Here is an 8686-nt window from a genome sequence, read left to right on the forward strand (position 1 = left end):
ATTGTATGCATTGAATGTGCCTAAAATGTTATAAGTGGCTCTATGTGCTATTATGAATGGTTTCCATGTGTATGATGATGTATGTGGTTTATATTGTGCCTAATGTACTAAATGTTCTTGAAGTTTCTCTAAAAAGGCATGATGCATAGTTTCCAACTAAATGTCCTTTTAAAAGCATATTTTGCATGGTTATCATACTTAGTGCATTATTGTACTAACACCATTCTTCTTCATCTTTTTACACCAAGTGTAGGTGATGGTGACTAAAGGGTCTTACCTAGAAGTGATGATCTTGGCTTACTATTCCCAATTTCGTGTGTGTCCTTAAATATTCAAGGACCTTAATGTTAAAAAGTTTCCTTAAGTTCTATGTATTAAATAGTAGTTTCTTTTATATTGTAAGGGCTGTGTCCCTCTTGTGTTGTAGTCATGTTTTAAGATGGCTACCTTGAGACGTAGTACTTCGATTTTGTATTAAAGGTTTAAATGAGGTGACATTTAAGTCTTGTGTTATGTTATGAAAAACTTTTAAATTTTCCGCTATTTTTCTATGATAAATGCTATGACGAATGCTAAGGGCTTGTATAAGACCTCCGAGAGGTCGAATACACCAGTAACGACTAGGGGGTGCTCTCGGGTCGTTACATAGGTCAACCATAGTATTACTTAAACAAATCTGTTGCATGTTGATATCACCATTCTTGGGTGATCATGTGTGTAGAAAAGTTTTGACGAAATGTCCTTTCTTCTATCTCCTTTTATGAATCATCCTTTAGGATAAAAAAAATCTCTAAGTTCCTCACTTCAACTTCTTTAAGCAAATAATTTGTGTCCTTTTGAAAACTCTTCAAGAGTTCAACTTCATGTTATCAACTTGTATAACAATACAAAAGATTTTTGATTGATTTAATCCACGTGAGAATTATAAAAAGGGTTTCTAAAAACTTGTATATGTTTCATGCATTTTGAACCTATCTGATATTTTCATATCAATTTTGTCAAGTGACGACATCAAGTATTAAAAGTGTGACATCTTCTAATGTCTAGGCTGTAAGTCAAATAAGCTTTACAGTTACCAAGATACATCATTCCACTTTTTACTTGATAATTATTTATACGCCAAGATGCTTTAATAGATGTAGAATTTATATCCTCATAATATTTTACAATATTGCGTTATATTTTATCAAAGATATCATCGACGAAATATCACTTTGTATCGATTCACAATACAACATAACTTATTGAGATCTCATGACTTCATTATTTTCAAGTAGCTACCCTTCTCATGAGGTTTCATGAAGTGTTGTCGTAAGCTTTTCAAGAGCACATTGTCTCCTTATTATGATCATTTTGATCCTTTGCTCCTCTCCTTTTTTCAAGAATTATTTTATTTAGAACCGATTGGTCTATCATACTTCTAGTAGACCCACCCTATTCATTAGGGACATTCAATAGGAACATTTACAACTCTTGGTTACTTCTTATCTCCCTCTTATGTTAGATAAACTAACATATATCTCAATCTATTTAGGAGAATCAGTCTTTGTGTATACATCCATTAATCATATACCGCACATCAAAATTATTAAATGAAAACTATTTGGTCCCTGACAATAGATTAATTAAGAGAAAAATTGATCATAATTTATTAGTTTGATGTATACAATTACTTTTGTATGCAATATATTATATTTCAGACCATGAAACTTTATTCTCATAAGCAACGCATTTAGTGTCATATCACCTTGGATATTTATCAATATTATCAAGATGAATCGTCTGAATTACACATTTTGAAATTGTGTTCTTAACTCAATTATCTTGGACACACAATTATGCGAATGTCAAACTGTAGGTTGACAACAAACACATATATGATTCTCTTATAGATGCATCTCTTGATCATATCACATGATTGGTGAACGAACCCATATTCACCATTTATACTTTTTAAAATTTAGAAATCTAGTCCCAACATTAGTTGATCCAATCAACTTATCATGAGAACAAAAAATAAAAAGAATTCTTGAAGAATCTTCTAGTTCTTCAATGCATGTCTATTACTCAAAATGCACATCTTTGGGATAACAAAATCATTCATGTCAACTAATAAAATAATTAGTACTAGTAAACTCTATGTTTACTATGTCATGTGCCTTTTGCTTTAGTAAATTTCTATTTACTATTATTTGAGCAAATTTCAATTTTATTACTCTACGAGTAATTTTAAGATTTATTTCTTCTCAATTTCTCTACCTCTTTTGAAGGTGAGTCGTGATCCCATCACGATTAAGTGCATGTCCGTAATGATAAGATTTCTTTTGCACTATCACATTCTCTTCAGTATTGAATTTATTTAATCCCAAATGTTAGGAATTAATCATTAAATGTTTGGGATGAAAATTCTACATTATTATCAAGGTGAATGGACTTAATATGATTATTAGAAAATTGTGTCGATATTCATATTATTTTGTACCAACAATTTTGCAAACATCAAGTTGCGAGATGACAATAGGCACACAAGAGACCATCTATTAGGACCATGAAGTATCTAAACAACCTACTTGGTGGTTGAATAGGTACACAAATATCCTCATGCATATGTTCCAAGAATGCATGAGACTCAATCTCAATTTTTGTTGGTGGTGGTCTCACAGTTAACTTGTCTTGATAACAAGTAGTACAATAAATTCACCATTTAAGCGAATTTTTAGGTTCTTTAATGGATGTCCCTTTGAATTTTCTATAATTCATCTTGTCATTATGGACTCATGATGTCCCAAACGATCATGTCAAAGTATGAAAGTAGGAAACTTTTGATTTACTATAGAATGTGTCTCAATTGCACTAATCAATGTCCAATACAAATCAGAAAATAACATGTCTGCCCAAAGACATTTTCGGTGATACGACATCGACGACCAAGATCACGACCTTTTCCACGCCTAGCATGGTGGGCATACACACTTCAGAGAATAGATCTATACTTTTAGCATTTGTCAAAAGTTCCCATCATGAATGAAACACAATCATCTAAGAATATCAAATTATGATAATTTAGTACCTCATTCCACATTCATGTGCATTATTTAATCACTTGTCTTCTTTCAGACATATTATGCACTACTACCATATTCACATTAATGAATGGAGCAAATTCTGTGGAATAGGTTTCATGACGTTTTCACCAAAGCACATTATTTTGCTATAAAAGCACCTTCCATAAATCAATGGGACTTGAACCAAATATCTTCTCATCATGGTGCACTAGACTGTAGCCCAATGTCTTACCCTCTTGATGTGATTGGACATGAATCCATCGTCTACTCCCTTTATGCGATTGGACATGAATCCATACTTTATAACGACCTTTTCCCGTCATTATGGATAAGCCAATGGGCAAGAAATTTGGGCCAAAAAATTTCTTAATAGTAACTTTGAAATTTCCAAACTAGACCAGACTTGGATGAAATTTGAGTCAGGTGAGGCCTAGGGTAATCCAATAATGGATGAGGGATTCGATTATGAATTTAATCAGTTGAGTGGATAGCCAAGATCATTAGGAGCCTATACAACTTTACATAATTGAATTCAGGCGGACAAAACTCTCGTAATTGATCTTAGCGTGAAAGGGTGACTTTAGAACATCAAGGTTTGAAGGTGTGTTGTGAAATGAGAACTTGGAACACAAATTCCGATCTCTATGTTCGTGCAACCTGCCACGGCGGGAATATTCCCACCATGGCGGGCCAGTCGCGAGTAAAAATGAAAAAAGTCCCAAAGACGTTATTTTTTTTGCAAAATTCATTCTTGGAGAGAAAAAGGGCAACCTAAGCTACTTAATCTCTTTTTTTTTCACTAATTCTCATGCTAAAGGTAAGTCAATTACTCCCCTAATTCATAAATTGATTCTTAGAACTGAGAATCTTTGCTATTTATCCTTGGGGGAGGGTTTTAGCTTGAATTTAATGGTGGAAAAATCCTTAGTTGGGTGTAAGGATCATGGAATTGGCCAATGGTTAGTAGTTGTATATAATCCGGGTAAACTAGGCCACTATTATTAATTCTTTGCATTAATTAGTTATTTTAGACCAAGATAGAGCTGAGAGACTCTGGAAAGGGAGAGCTCAAGTTCCTTAAAAGTGTTTGGGCTTGGTTTCGAGGTAGGTGAGGGTTTGATTTCCCGTTTGTGTTATATATGCCTACTAACTACTCCATTGTATTCATGCATGTAGGTGAATAGGTAAAGATGAAATGAATCTAATGAAATGACTATTTTGTCATTCTGTAGCATGCAATGAACATGTTACCTGATTGTACGATACAAGTGTGTAAATCATTCATTGTGGTGCTGATTGTGTTTGTGATTGGCGTTGATTAGATCATGTGTCACGTTTCAACACATAATTGGATTGGGTGTTACGCTCCAACACATATTGTATTGAGTGTCACGTTCTGACACATTATTGGATTGGGTGTTACATTCTGACACTCTAATTATTTGAGCGTGGGTTCCATGAGAACCATCATTAACTGTTGCATTTGAGACTGATATTGTGAAACTGATATATTGAGCATGAACTGGCAAATTGTTATTCTTTTTGTATATGTGTGGTTTACTATGTTGTAGTTACTTGTGTATGTCGCACTTACTGAATAGCCGCGCGATCCTACCATTACATAGTTGGTTTGTGTACTAATACTGCACTTGATCTATCTTTGTTGAGCACATGGAATCTTCAGGCGGCTGTTGAGAGACCTCAACTAGGAGATCACTGACTTGTTGAGTTCAAGGGTGAGCCAGTTCCTTCAGGCTACCATGAATTCCTCTAGGATCTTAGTCCATTTCCTTTAAACTTAGACCTTTCAGTCTCTTTGCTTTATGTTTACTTGTTTTTGGGCAGCATCCCCTTATTTTAGACCGTTTAGTTAAAAGTTTTAGTACAATGACTTTCAGGTTTTAGGGGTTGAATTTTTGCTTGTATATGTTTATTTTTGATAACTTACTGAGTTTATGGAAACTCAGCTTCTAAATTAATTATTTAAACTTGTTTCCACATCTTTAATGTCCGCCCTTTGGTTAGTATTGTTTAGTTGGGTTGTAGTAATGATTCTCTCACCAGAGGGTTAGTGTGGGTGCCAATCACAATAGTATGGGTTATGACAAAGTTGGTATCAGAGCCCTAGGTTTGTTGATCTCGTTGTACCAAAACGAGTCTTGTGGAATGGTATGGAGACGTTTGTAATTTACTTCGACAAGCTACAATACTTTAGGAAAATCTCTCTATCTTCTTCTCTTTTCGTACTATAACTTGATTCCAATTGGTATCTGGTGATCCAAATTGGTATCTAATCTCTTTTACTCTTCGGTCCGCAAATAGTTAACAAGCGAAACAACGACTATTAATGACCCGATAGGGGAGCTCAGAGCGAGAGGACGTGGCCGAGACAGGGTATAGAAAGAGGAAGGGGCAGAGGCCAAGAAAACGTAGCACCCACCAAGGGTGAAGCGCAAGCTAAGAATGTACCCAGGGAAGAGGCCCCTCCCGCACCGCAGGTCGAGGTACAAGAGAATGTAGAGATTGAGGTGGAAGAGGATGCTGAACCATAGGAGGATGCACATGCTTGGACAACAGGACTTCCCCTTTTAGATCCAGCTCATTAGATTTTGACTTTTTTGAGTGGGTTGGTCGGCTCTAGTTCCAACCCACAGTGCAAGTTGGTACCTCCAGTCATCCACCCCATTGTTGCTACAGTCCCTAAGATGGATGAAGTGTTGGGTGCTTATGCCTTCTTTCGTCCACTTTTGGGCCTTGTGATGACTGGCACTGAGCACGAGATGCTGACCAAGTTTTAGAAGTTAAAGTCATTAATGTTCCATGGTTCTGAAAGTGCTTATGCCTATGAGTTCATCCTAGATTGCTATGAGAGACTTTACAAGTTAGGCATTGTGCACCAACATGGGGTTGAGTTCATGACCATTCAACTTCGAGGTGAGACTAAGTAGTGGTGGAGAGCCTTTATGGAATGTCGATCACCATTCTTGCCTCCACTCACCTAGGTTTAGTTCAATGCCTTGTTTTTGGAGAAGTATGTGCCTCGAACTTTGAGGGACCGCAAGAAGGATGAGTACATGGCTTTGGAGCAGGGTGGTATGACTATAGCTAATTATGAGGCTAAGTTCTATGCCTTGTCCAAATAATCTACGCAGTTGGTGACTACAAAGAAAGAGAGGATAAGTTTGTTCGTCAATGGATTGAATCCTGAGTTGCAGGTATTGTCTGTTCCCATGACCTCTGCAGGTAAAAGCTTTAATGAAGTGACAAACTTTGTGAAGAAGGTAGAAGGAGTTTGACTGGAAGGGCAGGCCAAGGCTTTGTCTAGGAAGCCCAAGAATATAGGTAACTTTAATGGCTCCTACTCTAGATGTTCAGGTAGGCCGACAATTGTAGAATGGCTAATTCAATCAACTATGCCTGCTTTTACATGTGGTTACTCAGGGACTCCGCAGTAGAATCCTACCCATGATGGTCAGGGGGCCTCTTTTGCGCCAGGCAACAGGCCTTCTCTTGACCACAATTGTTATAATTATGGAGAACCAGGAGACATGAGGAAAGATTGTCCCTACCCGCGTATGACTAAACCCGTATAGTAATAGACCAGAGCAGTGGTACCGGCGGGTGAAGGTAATAATGGTAGAGGACATCCATAAGGTGGGTGAGGAGAAAATTAGATAGCCCGTGGAGGCCAGGGAAATGGTAATGCCGATAGGGGAGCAGTGCAGCCAGGCAGATAGATTGCATTTCAGGATGACAAGGCTCCATTTTATGCCTTTCCGAGCAAGACCGAGGCTGAGGCATCTGATGCGTGATCATAGGTTCTATTCTTATCTGTGACCGAGTGGCTACTATTTTTTTTATCTAGGTTCTACTTACTCTTATGTGTCAGTACAATTTGCCTTGAGATTTGATGCGATTTGTGATGTGGTTGATGCCCGCATCCTTGATTCTACCCTAGTTGGAGAGTCTGTCATAGGTACCCATGTCTATCGTGCTTGTTTTGTCTTGATTATGGCTTTTCAGAGTTGGACTGATTTTGTTGTTTTGGATATGACTGACTTTGATGTAATCTTAGGCATGACTTGGTTGTACCCCTATTATGATGTGCTTAATTGTAATGCTAAGATTGTGACTCTAGAGATCTCGGGTAGGGAAAAATTAGGGTGGGAAGGGGTGTACCAGCCTAAGCCAGCTAAGATCATATCTTTCATCTGGGCTAGGAAACTAGTGGGGTAGGGTTGTTTGGCATATTTGGCTCATATCCGAGATGTCGATGCAGAATCCCCCTCTATTGAGTCTATTTATGTAGTATATGTGTTTAAGAAAGTGTTTCCTACTAATTTACCTAGTATGCCTCAAGATAGATATCTAGATTTTTGTATTGACTTAGAGTCGGGGACTCGCTCAATCTCTGTCCCTCCTTATCGCATGGTTCCTGCACAGTTAAGAGAGCTTAAGACCCAGATCCAAGAGCACATTGATAAGGGTTTCATCTATCCTAATGCCTACCTATGGGATGCTCCTGTGTTTTTTGTTGAAAAGAAGGATGGTAGTTTAAGAATGCGCATAGACTACCGATAATTGAATAGGGTCACCATTTGAAGTAAATATTGTTGTTTCGTATAGATGATCTCTTTGACCAGTTGCAGGGTGCATCAATATTCTCTAAAATTGATTTAAGGTCTAGGCACCATGAGTTAAAGATTAGGCTCAAGGATGTACCCAAGACGAGATTCAGGACTCAGTATGGGCACTATGAGTTCTTGGTGATGTCGTTTGGGTTGACCAATGCACCTGCAGCCTTTATGAGTTTGATGAATGGTGTGTTCAACCATTCTTGGATTCCTTTGTAATTGTCTTTATTGATGACATTTTGGTCTATTTGAAGAGTAAGGAAGAACATGTAGACCATCTTCGTATTGTTTTGTGTGTCCTTGGAAACAAAAATTGTATGCAAAAATTTCTAAGTGTGAATTATGATTGTCCCCGATTGCCTTTTTGGGGGATGTAGTTTCAAAAGAAGGGGTAATGGTAGATCCCAAAAGATTGAAGCAGTCAAGAACTACGGGCGACCTAGTTCTGTGACTGAGGTTAGGAGCTTTGTGGGGCTTGCTAACTATTATCGGCGGTTTATGAAGAATTTTGCCTTTATTGCCACACACTTGACAAGGCTAACTCAAAATGAGGTACTTTTTAGTGGATCGACAAATGTGAAGAGAGCTTCCAAAAGCTCATGACTCTTCTGACCATATCACTTATTCTGACATTTCCAGTGAAAGGTAAGAATTTCATTGTTTATTATGATGCTTCACATTCGGGTTTGGGTGTTGTATTGATGTAGGATAAGAATGTCATAGCTTATGCCTCATGACAATTGAAGATACGTGAGAGGAACTAGCCAACACATGATTTTGAGTTGGCAGCGGTAGTGTTTGCTCTCAAGATTGAGCAACATTATCCCCATGGAGTCAAGTGTGAAGTGTTCACTGATCATTGTAGTCTACAACATTTGTTCACTCAGAAAGACTTGAACCTGAGACATCGAAGATGGATGGAGTTACTTAAAGATTATGATGTCTCCATTCAATACCATCCGAGTAAGGCTAATATGGTGGCAAACG

The sequence above is a fragment of the Solanum stenotomum genome, chromosome 12 (assembly GCF_019186545.1).
Source record: "Solanum stenotomum isolate F172 chromosome 12, ASM1918654v1, whole genome shotgun sequence".
NCBI lineage: Eukaryota > Viridiplantae > Streptophyta > Magnoliopsida > Solanales > Solanaceae > Solanum > Solanum stenotomum.